This window comes from Panthera pardus, unplaced genomic scaffold, assembly GCF_024362965.1.
Source record: "Panthera pardus isolate Hobbes unplaced genomic scaffold, ASM2436296v1 HiC_scaffold_1, whole genome shotgun sequence".
Taxonomy (NCBI): domain Eukaryota; kingdom Metazoa; phylum Chordata; class Mammalia; order Carnivora; family Felidae; genus Panthera; species Panthera pardus.
Genome location: NW_026526654.1, coordinates 71,529,566 through 71,545,014, shown reverse-complemented (window position 1 = coordinate 71,545,014; position 15,449 = coordinate 71,529,566). Strand labels below are relative to the sequence as shown.

General features: G+C 46.4%; 1 protein-coding gene across 1 annotated transcript in view; it reads left to right on the top strand.

Moving 5' to 3' along the window:
- Window positions 1–15,449, top strand: part of LOC109265992 (uncharacterized) — a 35,531-nt gene that overhangs the window by 9,263 nt on the left and 10,819 nt on the right. Inside the window, exon 3 of the mRNA XM_053899875.1 lies at window positions 2,937–3,029. The gene's annotated coding sequence lies outside the window, so the exon portion shown is untranslated. The remainder of the gene's footprint in view (window positions 1–2,936; window positions 3,030–15,449) is intronic.

The window sequence follows — 15,449 nt, the reverse complement described above, 5'->3', positions numbered from 1 at the left end:
GGTTTTGAGGAGAAAGATTACAGAGGTGCGGTGTCGGGGCAACATTTTAACTCCTGCCACATTCCTGATGTGGCCAGAAGGTGCTGTAAATGTGCCTTATGTCGGGGCGCCTGGGTGGCTCGGTCGGTTAAGCGTCCGACTTCGGCTCAGGTCATGATCTCACGGTCCGTGAGTTCGAGCCCCGCGTCGGGCTCTGTGCTGACAGCTCAGAGCCTGGAGCCTGCTTCCGATTCTGTGTCTCCCTCTCTCTCTGACCCTACCCCCTTCATGCTCTGTCTCTCTCTGTCTCAAAAATAAATAAACGTTAAAAAAAAATTTTTTTTTTTAAAAAAATGTGCCTTATGTCTTGTGGGGATCGACCCCAACAATATGTGGACACTAAGAGGTAAAACGGGGGTTTCTACTCTCCGGATCTCCCAGGTCAATGTGGAATTTCAACCTTTTGAGAATTATTGGTTTAGCTTCCTGCCTACCCGACGTGAATATTAACTGGCACCTCATTCCTATGCGGTGATTTCAACTGAGGGCACATTCGTGCACTGTTTCCCATTTGCTCATCAGACTCACGCTCTCACATGGGTAGAGGGGTTCCTGTGATGTCGTCTCATGACTCCTAGGCCATGGAACATGGTGACTCATCAGCAGAAAGGATCCAGTTGGCTTTTGTTCAACTTCAACAACCACACTTGTATCCCGAGGTTTAAAGAGTTAGCACAGCAGTGCCCAGTGGCTCCCAGGGCCAGCCGAGACACATATAGATCAGCAGATTGGTGGTTTTTGTGCACTTGTGTCTGTTCCTAGCTCCTTCTGCTGGTCACAGCAGACTCCTGGCCTTCCCTTCTGGGTGCTTTCTGGCCTTCTATCTTCTCCCAGAGGGAGACAGATGATTTCCTTCCATCTTTTCATGATGCTTCAGTTCAGCGGGCCCCATGGCTGATTTATCTAGGACAGTGATTCTGTCTTCCGTGCTGTTACCTCCGTCCGGTGCTGGGATGCCCCAGGTGCCTCCAGGAAGCTCAAGGAGGTTGTGGAATGTTCAAAGTGGAATTGATTTTTGTTCACTTGAATTTTGTTGTTTTTTGAACCTGGATTTTGTACGAGTGTTACTTGGCACTGTTGGGTAGGAGGGAGTTTTAGGGTGGTTGTGGGGAGGACCTCAAAAGAAAGGACTGTCTATAGACTTAGTTTGTAGTCATTGGAGTGGGGGTGCTCACAGCCCATCCAGGAAGGAGTCAGCAGGCAGCCTGTGTCCACTGTGGCTGAGCAAGTGCCTTCACAGCCTTTTTTATTTTTTATGTTTATTTTTTATTAGAGAGAGAGAGCAGGGGACGGGCAAAGGGAGAGAGAGAGAGAGAGAGAGAGAGAGAGAGAATCCCAAGAAGACTCCATGCTCTGCAGGAGCATGGTGCAGGGCTTGATCCCACGACCGTGGGATCATGACCTGAGCCAAAATCGAGTCGGACCCTCATCCAACTGAGCCACCCAGACACCCCCACAGCCTTTTTCAAAGAGCAGAGTCCTGTACAGACCATGCTTTTCCTAGCCTTTGAAAGTAGAGGAATATTCAGCTGTGTCAGACTTGAGCTGAATATGATAGTTAAGCTGACTATAGACCTTCTGAGGCATGAAAATGTAGGATTGTTTCCATCTTCTCATTTTCCGAGACTGTCTCAGAGAGTGAGAAAACGATATGTTTTCAGATCGGTAGAAAGAAATTCTGACTATGGTCTTGGGTTCTATGGCTTAATTAATGGGGAAATTGAGGCAAGGCACCGAACCCTGCTTTATGAAAGGAATTGTGGCTGCTGCTCAGTATCTCACCTGTCAGTTCAGTTGTCAGGTCTCTGAAGCAGCAGGAGTCTCTGCCTTGGGCTGGTGATAAGTCACAGATGCCTTCCGGGTCTTGGACAGCATGTCCTTGCATTCACTGGATACTCAGAATATAAGCTTGATTCCTGTGCTGGGCACAGAGAAGGGGCTGAACAGCCCACATACATGAATCATTTATGTGTGTGGCTGCGTGTACCCCCACGAGGGAAGGGGGTGATTCAACATGTCTCCTCCATCGAGAAGTCCTGAGTCTACTGGGGGAGGGAGCTGTGTCCAGCAATGGCTATAGCACAACGTGGAAATTGATAAACATCATAAGCAAGGACCGAGTAACAAAGGAAGTTGTCGTCTTATAGTTATGATGTACCTCGGATATTGTCGTAAGAGCAAAACATTGACAAAAAACTCCTAAATGATTGGCAGGAGGAAACTATAACACATGCATGCCAAAGTATGTTATGTAGCCATTAAAAGAAATAAGACAGATTTATATGTAACAAAAAAATCTCCAAACCTTAAATGAGAAAGAAGGATGCAGAGCAAGGCATAGTCTGATCCTGTTTGTATGGAAGGGGGCATATATTTATAATATGTGTATCGTGCTTAAGATATATATATAATATATTTATTTTAAAATTTTTTTTAATGTTTATTTTTTGAGAGAGAGAGACAGAGTGCAAGTGGGGGGAGGGAAGGGGCAGAGAGAGAGGGAGACAGAATCTGAAGCAGGCTCCAGGTTCTGATCTGTCAGCACAGAGCCTAATGCAGGGCTTGAACTCACAAGCCACAAGATCATGGCCTGAGCCTAAGTTGGACATTTAACCGACTGAGCCACCCAGGTGCCCCTAATATACATAGTCTATATTATGCTTTAAACGTATGTATATAACTACTATACATGCTTAAAATATTTCTGGATGATTAATAAGAAACCGTGAGCAACGGTTTACTTTCAAGGAGTCAGACTGTTACTTTCCGTTCTGTATTATTCCAAACTATTTTATTTTAAAACCATGTACATGTATTTTGAATTAAAAAATGCTAGTTTCTATCTTTTTTTAAAAAAAAAGCTTTACAACTTTTTGTTTGTTTGTGTTCTGGTTTAGAACATCTTTCTGCACATCGTGGCCTTGTCTAATTCCAAGAAAATATGGGAATTTATTGAAAATTTCAAGCAGGAAAAGAAACTCAACATTCTGGTAAGTTTTATAAACATAAGTAGAGGATAAATTTCGTGTGTGTACATTTTTGGTCTACGTGGGTATGGAGTGATGTGTGTGTTTGTGGGTCTTTGTGACGACGTCTTAGTGAGAATCCTTTATGGTGAGGCTTATTCGTGCAATCAGTTTACTCACTGGCTTCCAGGGGAGTGGGAGGATGGGGATATTCCATTTTTCATAAAATGACGATGCGTATATCTGCATTCCTGAGCTCTGTAGATTTGGGGATGGGTGTATTAAAATTAGAGGTTCTTGGAAAAATAAAAACAAAAAGTTTAGTCCAAAAGAATGCCTGCTACAGGGACGCCTGACTGGCTCAGTCGGTTAAGTGTCTGACTTTGCCTCAGGTCATGATCTCACAGCTCATGAGTATGAGCCCCGTGTCGGGCTCTGTGCTGACAGCTCAGAGCCTGGAGCCCGCTTCGGATCCTGTGTCTCCCTCTCTCTCTCCTTCCCTGCTCATGCTCGCTCTCTCTCTCTCTAAAGTAAATAAACAATAAAAAAAAAATTTAAGAATGCCTGCTACCAACAAGCAAACCTTTTAGTAGCACAATGTGGGATTCCACAGAGAGCCAGGAGGACTCAGGTGGGATGGTATGTGTCTGTTCTCTGTTCCTCCCAGATGCTCTGCGTTGAGCTGAGCTGCTTTTCTATCCAAACAGTTTCTAACGTGCTCCAAAACGCCCGTTTGGGCCAAGCTCTGGTCTTGTGCTGTCCAGTATGGCTATAGAGCATTGGAAATGCAGGTAGTCCAAATTGAAATATGCTGTAAGTGTAAAAATGAGCCCATTTCAAAGACTTGGTCTGAAAAAAAAAAAAAGCAAACCATGTCATTAATATTTTTATATTGGTTACATGTTGAAATAATACTACTTTGGAGATATTGAGTAAATAAAATATATTATTAACATTTACCTGTTTCTTCTTACCTTTTTAATGTGGCTGCTTTTGAGAAAACTTCAATTCCATATTTCTGTTGGACAGCTCTGGTCTAGATGCAATCCCAGAGCACCTCACTGAGGATTCGGTTGCCCAGCCAACCCCTTGTAACTGGAGATCTCTGCACAGTTCTGTGGCTGAGCTTTCTGCACTAGTGGCATTTTCCTGGAAGGGGTTTGACATGAAGGGACAGTTGAGCAGGACTGTGGTCGTCACTTGGATGTGGGACTGTTGGTGGCCATGGAGGTGTGGAGTTTGGAAACAGGTCTTCTGGCCCTGCTTGCCTGTATTTTGAGATGGGAATGTAATTTCTAGATCAATAGTGCAGGTTGCATGGTCAATAAGAGAGAGCTCATTGAAGATGGACTTGAAAAAACGCTTTGCTCCCTGTGCTCTGGGAGAGTATGAGCAGTTTTCTTAGCAAAATAAGCAGAGACCTAGATAACACCATAGAAGGATCAGAAAAATATCGGCCAGCTTTTTGTGTTCTTGGTCCTAAGCACGATTGTATTTTCCTCTTTCGCTGCATTAAATTTTCTTCATAAGACACTCTTTAAAAAATGCTTTTCTCGTGTTTTTTTATAATATGTGTTAGTGCCAGAAATACTTAGCATTGTTAAAGCATTTTTTTCTAGGAAGCTCAAGGCTCATTATAGATGTTATTTTGGCAAGGAGCGCTGGTTCATCCCCCATGGAATGTGCAAAGGGAACTTCTAGCCAGGGCTGAGGAAGGTGCAACCATGAGACGAGAGGACAGATCAGAAAGGGCATTCAGTTAGAATGAGGGATATCTGGATCCTGGTCCCTGATCTGTTATAACAGGCTCACTCATTTGATGCCAGCCCAGTGGTTCTCAGAGTAGGGTTCCTGGACTGGCAGGATTAGCATCACTAGAGGAACTTGGTAGAAATGCATTTTCTTGGGGCGCCTGGGTGGCGCAGTCGGTTAAGCGTCCGACTTCAGCCAGGTCACGATCTCGCGGTCCGTGAGTTCGAGCCCCGCGTCAGGCTCTGGGCTGATGGCTCGGAGCCTGGAGCCTGTTTCCGATTCTGTGTCTCCCTCTCTCTCTGCCCCTCCCCCGTTCATGCTCTGTCTCTCTCTGTCCCAAAAATAAATAAAAAACGTTTAAAAAAAAAAAAAAAAAAAAAAAAAAAAAAAAGAAATGCATTTTCTTGGGCCTCACCCCCAGATCGACTGAAACCAAAACTCAGGGGTGGACCCAAGCAGTCTGTGTTTTAACAGGCTCTCCAGATGATCCTGATGTACATTATCATTTCAGAACCAATGTACCAGCCTTTTAACTTCTTTGGATTTCCTCCTTCTTGAACCAAGGAGTCTGCAGTAAATTATCTTGGTGTCTTTCAGTTTGGAGATGCCATGAATATAAGCTTCTCTCCTGTATCCACTTCCTCACTATAATTTAAGCTTTTAATGAGGCATTTAAAAAAATTTTTTTTAATATTTATTTATTTTTGAGAGAGAGAGCAGCGCACATGAGAAGGGGAGAAGCAGAGAGAGAGAGTAAGGCACAGAATCCAAAGCAGGCTCCAGGCTCTGAGCTGTCAGCACAGAGCCTGATGATGTAGGGCTCAAACCCCCAAACTACGAGATCGTGACCTGAGCCGAAGTTGATCGCTTAACTGTCTGCGCCACCCAGGCAGCCCAGGTTTTTAATGAGGCATTTTAATTAAATCTTGTCCTAAGTCACAAAGATGGCTGGCAGGGCTTGTCTGGTTGTTGGGGTCGTTGAGGATATCCATTAAATAGCAACCCTCTTCCCACTCAAGAACTGAACAAGTTGAGGAGACAGTGGAATAATAACTGAAAGCCAGCATATATATCACTGCTGTTTCCAAACAAGGCTAGTTGTAGGGCGTGGTGCGGTGTGAGAGCCAAATGGGTTTCCTACTATCGCGCCCAGGAAGGAGACCCACTTCCCTTGTCACAGCTGGCTGGCCTAGGACAGACTCTACCTTCTCCTGCCCAGGAAGAGGAGAAAGTGGGGAGCAGAGCTGAGCATGCCCAGTTTGTTGCTCCCAAGTGTACTAAATTGATTATTGATAATGGCTCTGCCTATCCTGGGCAGAGGGAAGAGGGGGCGGAGGGAGGGCAGAATCACCACCCTCTCTCCATGAGGAAGGAAATGGTGGGAGTCGGGAAGGACCTTTCTCCCCAGTGGTGAGGCTCCTTTTTTTTTTTTTTTTTTAAACCAATACCTAGAAGCTTGTCATAAAATGGTGTGGAGTTTAGTACAAAATATTCTCTTTGATTTTGTTCCAAATGTAGTATCTTTGCCCGAAGTACCAAACCCAAATGTGGGGTCATGTGGGTTTTGCCTTATAACTTTATAGGGTGGCAAAGATGCCCGGAGAGCCACAGCTGGCCTCCGGGGGGCTGCTCAGCAGGACCAGCTTTATGATTTGTGGGGCCCAGTGACAAACAAAAATATGGCACCCATACTCAAAAATTAGGAATTGCAGTACACCGTCAACAGAGCATCAACCAAACGGGGAGGCCCTTCAAAGGTCAGGGGCCTGTGAGACCACACGGAAGAAGTCAGCGCTGCTGCTTACCCACCCTCCGTCCAACAGAATTCTGCAGAATTCGTGCCGGGTATTGGGGAGTATTGTCCATACATAGTCATTTAACCCTGGTGACCATCCTGTGACAGAGATATTCTTACCTCTACATCCCAGATAAAGAAACAGGCCGACAGAGGTTGAATTGCTTGCCAGAGGTCAAGTGGGGGAGCCAGAATTTGAACCCAGGCCTGTCTGCCTCCGCAGCCCATGAACAGGATGCAGTTCTGCCCCCAGAAGCCTTTTCCCCCTGTATTACGGTGAAGTAGGTGCTAAGGGAGCACAGGGAGGGAGGTGAGCAGCCCTGCCAGGGAGACGACGGGCGGGCTGGGGCATCACTTGGCGGGGAGCTGGGAATCTGCATTCACAGAGCGTGCAGCCGGGTGGCACAGTCTAAGGGGACTGCCTTTTTGATTGTACAGCTGGTTCTGTTGTACTTTTGTATGGATCCGGTCTGCTTCTGAGGACCTTGATATCTCTTCATTTTCATTTCCTCTTTGTGTTGAAACATCTTATTGATCTTCCCAGCCTCTCTGAGACGCATAATAATTCTCGGGCTTTGATATGTATTCATCGTCTCCAGAGTGGAAGACAGTATACAAAGCAGCATGTTAAGGACAGAGGGGGCAGCTTCATGTGTCTGTGGCCACAGATGAGGAGATACAGAGAGGTTAAAATACTGTCATTCTGAACAGGTCCAGAGCCAAAGGGACAACCCAGACCTCTGTCTGAGTCCTAGGAAATTGCTGGCTGCCTCGCTAATAGGAAACATGTTTTCCTGGCCCGATTATGTAACGTGGGATGGGTTGTTTTCTCTGATTCTGTTGGGCCTCTAGAAACGTTTCCAATCCCCAGCCAAACACCGGTAGGTTCCTGACACTCTGAGGACAGGACAGCACCAGTCCTTGCAGAATTTATCACCAGATCCTGACGATTTGGAAGCTGGAGGGCTGTCAGAGCCCATGCCGGCAGGTGGCCGTTTGTGGAGACATCACAGTGTATGAATTTGATTAAGTACAGAAAGAACTCTCCTTAACCTTCTGTGGGGGTAGGTGGGGCATGGGGAGATCTTCATAGTTTGCCCTTTGGTGGGACAAAATGAGCTACTCTGGGTAGATCTGTGGGCGGATGGACTGGGGAGGCAAAGTGGTCTCGTGAGACAGGTTCTGTTTGGTTGTTCTTCTCGCCCCTGTGTTTTGGGTGTTCTCACATCCTATGCTCTTTGCCTGTTAGCATGCAGTGGCATTAAGCGTCCATTGGAGTGAAGACAGATGGGAGGGGAGGGGAGGCCGTGCTAAGTGCTCTGCTGGCAGCCCGCCACAGCCTGAGCGTTAGCGCATTAAACCCACCACATCTTAGCCTCGCTCACGCCGCAGGACACAGGACGAGGACACTGACTCTACCTCCTCCAGGACAGCTGCATCATCAACTAACTGACTGTAATAAACAGGCAGTGGTGCCTTAGCTCTCTGGCAGAAGGTGGGGGAGTTCAGCGTAGGTCATTCTGGAAGGACATACGTTGCTGTACAGTTAAGTGTTCTGTCACTTGACATTTGGTGATCTGGAGCTCTCTGCTCACTGGCATATCCCCACACGCAGTGGATACTGCTGTTTAAGGCAGGGACTCAAAGTCCAGAAACACCTCAATAATAATAATAATAATAATAATAATAATAATAATGATGACGACACACATTCTTGGGTCACCTCACTCAATCCTCGTAACACCTGTATGGATTTTCGAGACGAGGAAACGGAGAGTCAGAAGTACTCTGAAACCACAGTCTGTGACTTACCTTACTAAACAAAGGACAACTAAATTATAGTTGGTGCATTTTTAGTATAGGGTTGTATCTGTCAGTTATTGCTACATAACAAACAATTCCAAAATCTCAGAGACCTACAAAACAAGCATGTACTTTTTGCTGACTCTTCTGCAGGTCTACTGGGCTAATCTCAGCTGGGTTTAGCAGCGTGTCTCAAAGCAGCAGGTGAGATCTGGAGTATGTCCCAAATGTCTCACATCTTCCTTTCACAGAGCGTGAAAGGAAGAGTATGTCCCAAATGTCTCACATCATCCTAGGCTGAACAGGATTTGTTCCCATGGTGATAGCAGAGGTCCAAGTATGCAAGCACTTTCAAGCCCCTGCCGGATTCACATCTGCTAGTATCCAGTTGGCTGATGCAAGTCATTTCATAGAGCCCTAAACCAGAAGTCAGGGAGCATACTCCTCCATGGAGGTGGGGAAGAGAAGGTGAATTATTGTTGACAATATTCTTCCACAAGGCCTGTTTTATTACATTCTAATTCTTTGGAAATAGGTGATCTGAGTTTGATGTGGTAACTATTTATTAACCAAAATACTTAATGAACAAAATACTTTATTTGTTCAGTAAACATTCAGAGATCACCTGCTATATAGCAGACACTGTGGTCAGTGATGAGGACTCAGAAATTGAAGGGGCTCCTGGTCTAGTGGGGGAATTAGACATGTAAACAATTTCAGTAGCCATACAGTAAGTTCTCTTTTCATCCATGAAGCGAGCTAGGGTGCAAAGCAAAGAGGAAAGCAAAGAACAGCACTGCCAGGGGAGAATGTTTCCTTAGACACCGCATGTGTTTGGTACCAGGCATTTTTACTTGTAAATAATCTTTACCCTGAGTTTTACCCATGCACCATTTTGCTTCAAAGACCTCCTTCCAGCTCACAGATCTTCAAGCCTCCCAGAGAGGCACAGAATCTGGGAGATAATAAGTACTCTAGACATGTCAGCTAGCATTGTTTTAATATCCAAACCCTTTAACCTGGAATTAAAGTCCTCTGTTGTCATACCCCACCTACCTGCCCAAAAATATTTCCTATTTTTTTCCCACATGGATCCTCTACGAGTCAGCCCATTAATTTTGGAAAATGCCACTAACAGTTTTATGTCTCCAAGCCTTCATCCCTGCTGTCCCTCTGCCTGGAATGTCCTCCTCCTGGTTAACTTTTGCTTCTCTGTGACTCAACTGGGCACAAACCCCAGCACAGAGCTTAGTCAGGTGCTCCACCTCTTGGCTTCCATAGTGCCTTCTGGGAACCTGTTGCATGACAGGAATCGCCTGTTGACAGGTTGGTTCTTGCGCAGAGCAGAAATCCTTGAGGGCAGACACTGCCTGGCCGTTAGGAGGCGCTCGGTCTGTGTTGGCTGAACCATAGTCCAGGTCCTCCAGCCCTTTGTGCACAATGTACAAACCTGTCCACGCCTCATGTTCCCATTCTGTAAAATGCAGATAATGATGCTGTTGCAGGCTAGAGGTGAGGATTAAAGAGAGAATTGTAAATTACTTGCCCAAGAGAAATTACTCACGTGCACACAAAAACAGGCACATGAATGTTTAAGCAGCTTTATTTTTATTCATAATCACCCCAAACTGGAAACAACCCAGATGTCCTTCAGCTGGTGCATAGATAAAGTGGGGGGGGGGGGACTTCCACACAATGGAATGCTATTCAACAATAAAAAGGAACAAAATACTGATGTATGCAACAATGTGGATGAATCTTGAATGAACTGGCAAAAGTCAAGCCAGACTCAAAAGGATACATACTTGTATGATTTATGTGACATTCTGGAAAAGGTGAGCCATAGGGACAGAGAACGCATCAATGGCTACAGGGTGGTTGGGGTGGGTGGGGATGACTATGAGGGAATATTTGGCTGAAGGAACTGTTCTGAATCTAACGCAGTTACTCAACCCTATGCATTTACAAAAATTCAGAACTGTGCACGCGCGCACGCACACACACACACACACAGATGCAGAGTTTTACCATATGTAAAAAAAATTTAAATGTACAGTTGGCCCTTGGGCAACGCAGGTTCAAACTGTACTGGTCCACTTATGTGTGGATGTTTTTCAATAACTCCAATATAGGACTGTAAATATACTTTTTCTTCCTTATGATTTTCTTAATAATATTTTTATAGCTTAATTTATTACAAGAATACAGTGTATAATACATATACAAAATATGCATTAATTGTTCCAAATTATCAGTAAGGCTTCCAGTCAACAGCAGGCCAACAGTAGTTCAGTTTGGGGAGAGTCAAATTATACCTGGATTTTTGACTGCATGGTGGGGGTCAGTGCCCCTGATACTGCATTGTTCAAGGGTCAAGTGTGTGTGTGTGTGTGTGTGTGTGTGTGTGTGTGTGTGTGTGTATTTGTATATATGAAAGAAAAAAGAAAGAAAAGCATTGTAACTCTCAGCACATGTCTGGCAGGTAGTGAGTCCATTTCTTAGAAGCAGATGATTTATTACGGTTGTTTCTTGGTGCCTTTTTTTAGTAATCAATGAGCTCCTAGAAGGGGGACTTTATTTTCTTCAGCTTTGAGCCCGGGTCACCCAGCACACCCAGAACACACAGTAGCAGGTGTTCAGAAGCATCATCGGTGAGGAATAAATGCAGAAACACCTTCCATGCTGTGCTGTGCGGAGGCCAGGGAGGTCCCTTCCTGGTCTGCCTGCTCCAAGGACATTGGGGTACACGACAGCTGGTAAAGGAGAAAATGGCCACCTTTCAGTCCAGGAGAACACCTTGACCCCAAATTTTGTGTTTCTCGAGAGCCCATGTGGTTCTGGGAAAAACGGGGTGGGGACAGTAGTCACAAACAATGAGCAGCCAGCCCCAGTGCCTCCCTGGGGTTCCTGTTGTTCCTCCATCATCATCACTGTCCTAGAATTGTCTCTGCACTGCCTTTCCCCTAAGAAGCCAATGAAAGGGAAGGGGACAGGAGGATGGAGAAGGAGAGGGCCACCATCCGGCTACAATGGAGTCTGGACCCCAAAGTGCCCAGATTCTTCTGATCTCTCTAAAAAATCAAATTAATGGATGCAAGAGTAACATCCAGGCCCCAGCAAGGCCAGTGTGGGCCTCAGCATCATTCCACATTCTGGACCATCCCTAGTTACCTCCTTTATTCTCCCCATCTCCCCTCCCTCTAAACATCTGTCTCCTTTCTTTCATTCCTTTAGGCCATATTCCTTTAGGGGTCCAGCTCACAGCTAAGCAAACCGAGGGATCTGTGCTCATCTTAGTAGGTGCTGCCTTCAGACTTTATGTGTAGAGGGAAGGGGAGGGGAGGAGGCATTTATTCAAGATCACCTTTTTTTTTTCGTAATCTTAAAACAGATGAGTATTCATTTAGAAAATAGGGAAATAAAAATATGCAAGAGTAACAGAAAACTCTCCTGTAATTCCATCATTAAGCTATAGCCACTGTTAACATTTTTGGTCTATTTCTCTAAGCCTTTTTCTATGCTTGTCCCCTGCTCTCCCCTTGGAACCACGTGATATGTATCATTCTGAGTCCTAGGTTTTTCCACTTAACCACTGTATTTTAAGTGTTTTCTCATGTCATTTAATATCCTTTAAAGTGTCACTTCTATTCAGAATATATTCTATTGTATGAATGTTTCATGATTTATTTAATTAACCCCCTCGTATGGGATATTTAGCTTGCTTCCAATTTCTCACTATTGAAAATGACTTGGTGATAAATGCTTTTGTACATACGTTTTTGCTTACGTCTTTGGTTACTGCCGTAGAATGGATCCCTGGCGGTGAAATTACAGAGACCTAGTGTGTGAGCATTTTTAAGACTTGGATCTGTAGTAACCAAATTACCCTCCAGAAAAAAATGTACCAATTTATATTCTCCCCAGCACTGGAAGTGCTTGTGTTTTTTACTTTCTGTTGTTCTCAAGTGAGTGAGCTTTGTAAAACTGATGGATGAGATATGGCATCTTATTTTTCTTTGCATTTCTTTGGTTACTAGTGATATTGGAGTTGGTGGTGGTAGTTTATTGGCCATTTGTATTTCTTTTGCTACTTGTCTGTTCATGTCCTTTGCCCATTCTGCTATTGAGATTGTTATCTCTTAAACTTTCTTTATAAGCCTGCTTTGGCATATTTATTGCAAGTGCCCCCCTTCCCCCTCCCCTGTTGGGCAAATTGCTTTTTAATTTTTTTTTTTTTTTTATGTTTTGGTTTGCCACACAGAAGTTCAATTTTTTTATGAGGTCAGGCTGTATATTTACCATTAAGACTGATTTATTCACTTTTATGATTAAAAAATCCCTTGTTAGTCTAAATAATTTAGTTACATGGTTCTCTCCCCACCCCCACCCAAACCCCCATTTTCCTCTAACATTTTCTTAGCTTTTTAATGCACCTGGAAGTCTTTTTGGAATAAGGTAAGTAAGGAGCCTTTTAAAAAATTTATTTCTCTCTTTCATGCTCTCTCCCTTATATTCTTAATTTTTTTTTAATGTTTATTTGTTTTTGAGAGAGGCAGACTGCAAGCAGGGGAGGGGCAGAGAGAGAGGGGAGACACAGAATCCGAAGCAGGCTCCAGGCTCTGAGCTGTCAGTACACAGCCTGACGCAGGGCTCGAACCCACAAACCGTGAGATCATGACCTGAGCCGAAATCGGTCACTTAACCGACTGAGCCACCCAGGCGCCCCACTCTCCTTTGTATTCTTAATAAACAATGTCACACAACACTGCTTATTTACTACATGTGCTTTCCTTCCTTTTGAGTCGTGATCCCATCTTTATCATATACCAAATTCTCGTTAAGTTGCTTCTGTCTGTTCCACGGATCTGACTACTAATTATTATGTTCTATGTTCTGTTATCTTCTAATTATTTGCAGTATATTTTACTATCATCTAGAGCAAGCCCCAGCTCATTAGTTTTATTTCTACAACATTTCAACCCACAAGATTGGTCGGTGGGGTTGAGGAGCCCCCCTCCGCCGCCCACACCCAGAAGGATTCTGGAGCGCTGGCGAGGTTCTTGGTCTTCGGCTGCCCTGGGGAGTCTCAGGAAAGAGAACGCATGAGCCCAAAAGTCAGAGGTCATTTGCCCATTGGCTTTTGGTTTTCTGCCAGGTATCCGAGGCTGCTTTGGATGAGGCCCCGAAACCACTTGGTGCTTGGATCTCCCCACCTGCCATGGGGGTAGGGCGTCTGGGCTGCTGTGGCACTCAGGGCGGGGCCAAGCCTTCCCTGGGCTCCGCAAGGACTGCTCCCCTGGTCTCTCTGTCCCAGTCTAGGAAGTCAGCGTTGTGCTTGGAACGCCTCCTGGCCTGTGGGTCGGGAGCCTCATCTGATTACCTAGCTGGGATTCAGCCGTTGTTTTTAAAGGAGTTCTACCCAGCCCTCAGTTAGGGGAATTTTACAAACAAAATCCCAGTGAAGCACCTTCATGCTTTTAATGAGCGGAGGCCCCAGTGCCCACACCCAGGTTCTCCCCGCTGTAAAGCAGGTGCTCTCATTGTGTCCCCAGGGTGGTAGGCAAGAGCCTCCGTCGATGTGATTGCAGGGAGCAAATTCAGTCGTCTTGCACCAGAAACACTGGTTTTGCCGGGCACCTTGGGGCTTGGACCTTGGATGGCCTGGGGAGGATGAGGAAGTGACAGCCTTTTCACTTCTGTGTGAGCAACGTGGAACCTTCGGACGGGTGACCGGGACTCCTCCCTCAGGTGGATCCTTCCCGTTAGCATTCATAAATGTCCATTTCCGTGTCTAAAAATGACAAGCACAATAACTTTGCTAGACTCCACGTTATGGCGACTAGCTGTCTGGATTTCCGCGGGGCTAAGTGCGTTCCCGGCATGGAGGACTTTCAGTGCCAAAGCTGGGGGAGTGCTGGGCAAGCTGGGATGAGTCCCTGCTCCACACCCCGCTCCTCCTCTCCTTCCCTGCTGGCCTCTCTCTTCCCTTCCTCCCTTCCCATTCACCCGAAACCACTCCATTCTGGCTTTCTCCCAACCGTTGGTGACCCTCGCCAAGGTCACCTGTGACCCTTGTGTTGCCAAACCCAGAGGATGTGCCTCCGTTCTCAGCCTGCCTGACCCTCAGCAGCACTTGCCGTGGCTGTCTGGGCCCTGTGCCCTGTCCACATGGGCCCTGTGACGCCACTCCTGTGTCTGCGGCCCCTCCCGTCCCTGCTCAGTCCTCCCGAAACTCCTGAGCTGGCTGCGGTTTCTCTGCGTGACCTTGAAATGCTGCAGTCCCTCCCGGCCCAATCCTGGCCTCCTCTTCTCTCCCCCTGCACTCTCTGTGAGAATCTCACCCCTGGCCGTGGCCCCACGTGCTGTCACGTGCCCTGGTCCCCCAGTGGTCTGCATGCAGCCCAGGTCTCTCTTCGGAGCTCCCAGCTCGTGTCTCAAATGCCTCGTACTCAGCATGTCCAAAATCCAGGTGTTAGTCTTCCTCACTGATCTCTTCCTCCTCTCGTTGAGCCAACCTCAGTGGATGGCATGACCATCCACCCTCTTGCTCATCCTTGACACCTCCCCTTCCTCCCCTCCTGTATATAATTGATTTGAACGAGTCTCCATCACATGCCTCCGATCTGTCTGCCTCTCTTTATCTCCACGCTACCACTGCCCAAGCACCTCGGTCACTGAGACACAAGCAGTAATACTGGGGCTCTCAGTGCCCTCTCATGCCCTCCCCCACCCTTGGTGGCTTCCTCCACAAAGCTGGCAGAACGACCCTTAAAAATGCAAGTATGTTTCATTCTGCCTCAGATCAGCCCTTGGTGTCATTAGAGCTCGGTGTCGTTGGCGTTGGCCTCCAAGGCTCCAGCCTTACCAGGCCTCACTCTCCACCTCGCTCACACAGCTTCAGCCCCCCTTGGTTGAGCCCTGCCACCTCAGGGCCTCTTTGCCCAGGCCGTGCTTCACACCGGAGCACCCTCCTCCCCGCCCTCACCCCTTCCCAATACCCTTACAGCTTGTTCCCACCTCTCCTGTAAATCTTAGATGCCACCTCACTGCTAACGTGGGCCCCCACACCACTCCACACCGCCTCACGTGCTCGT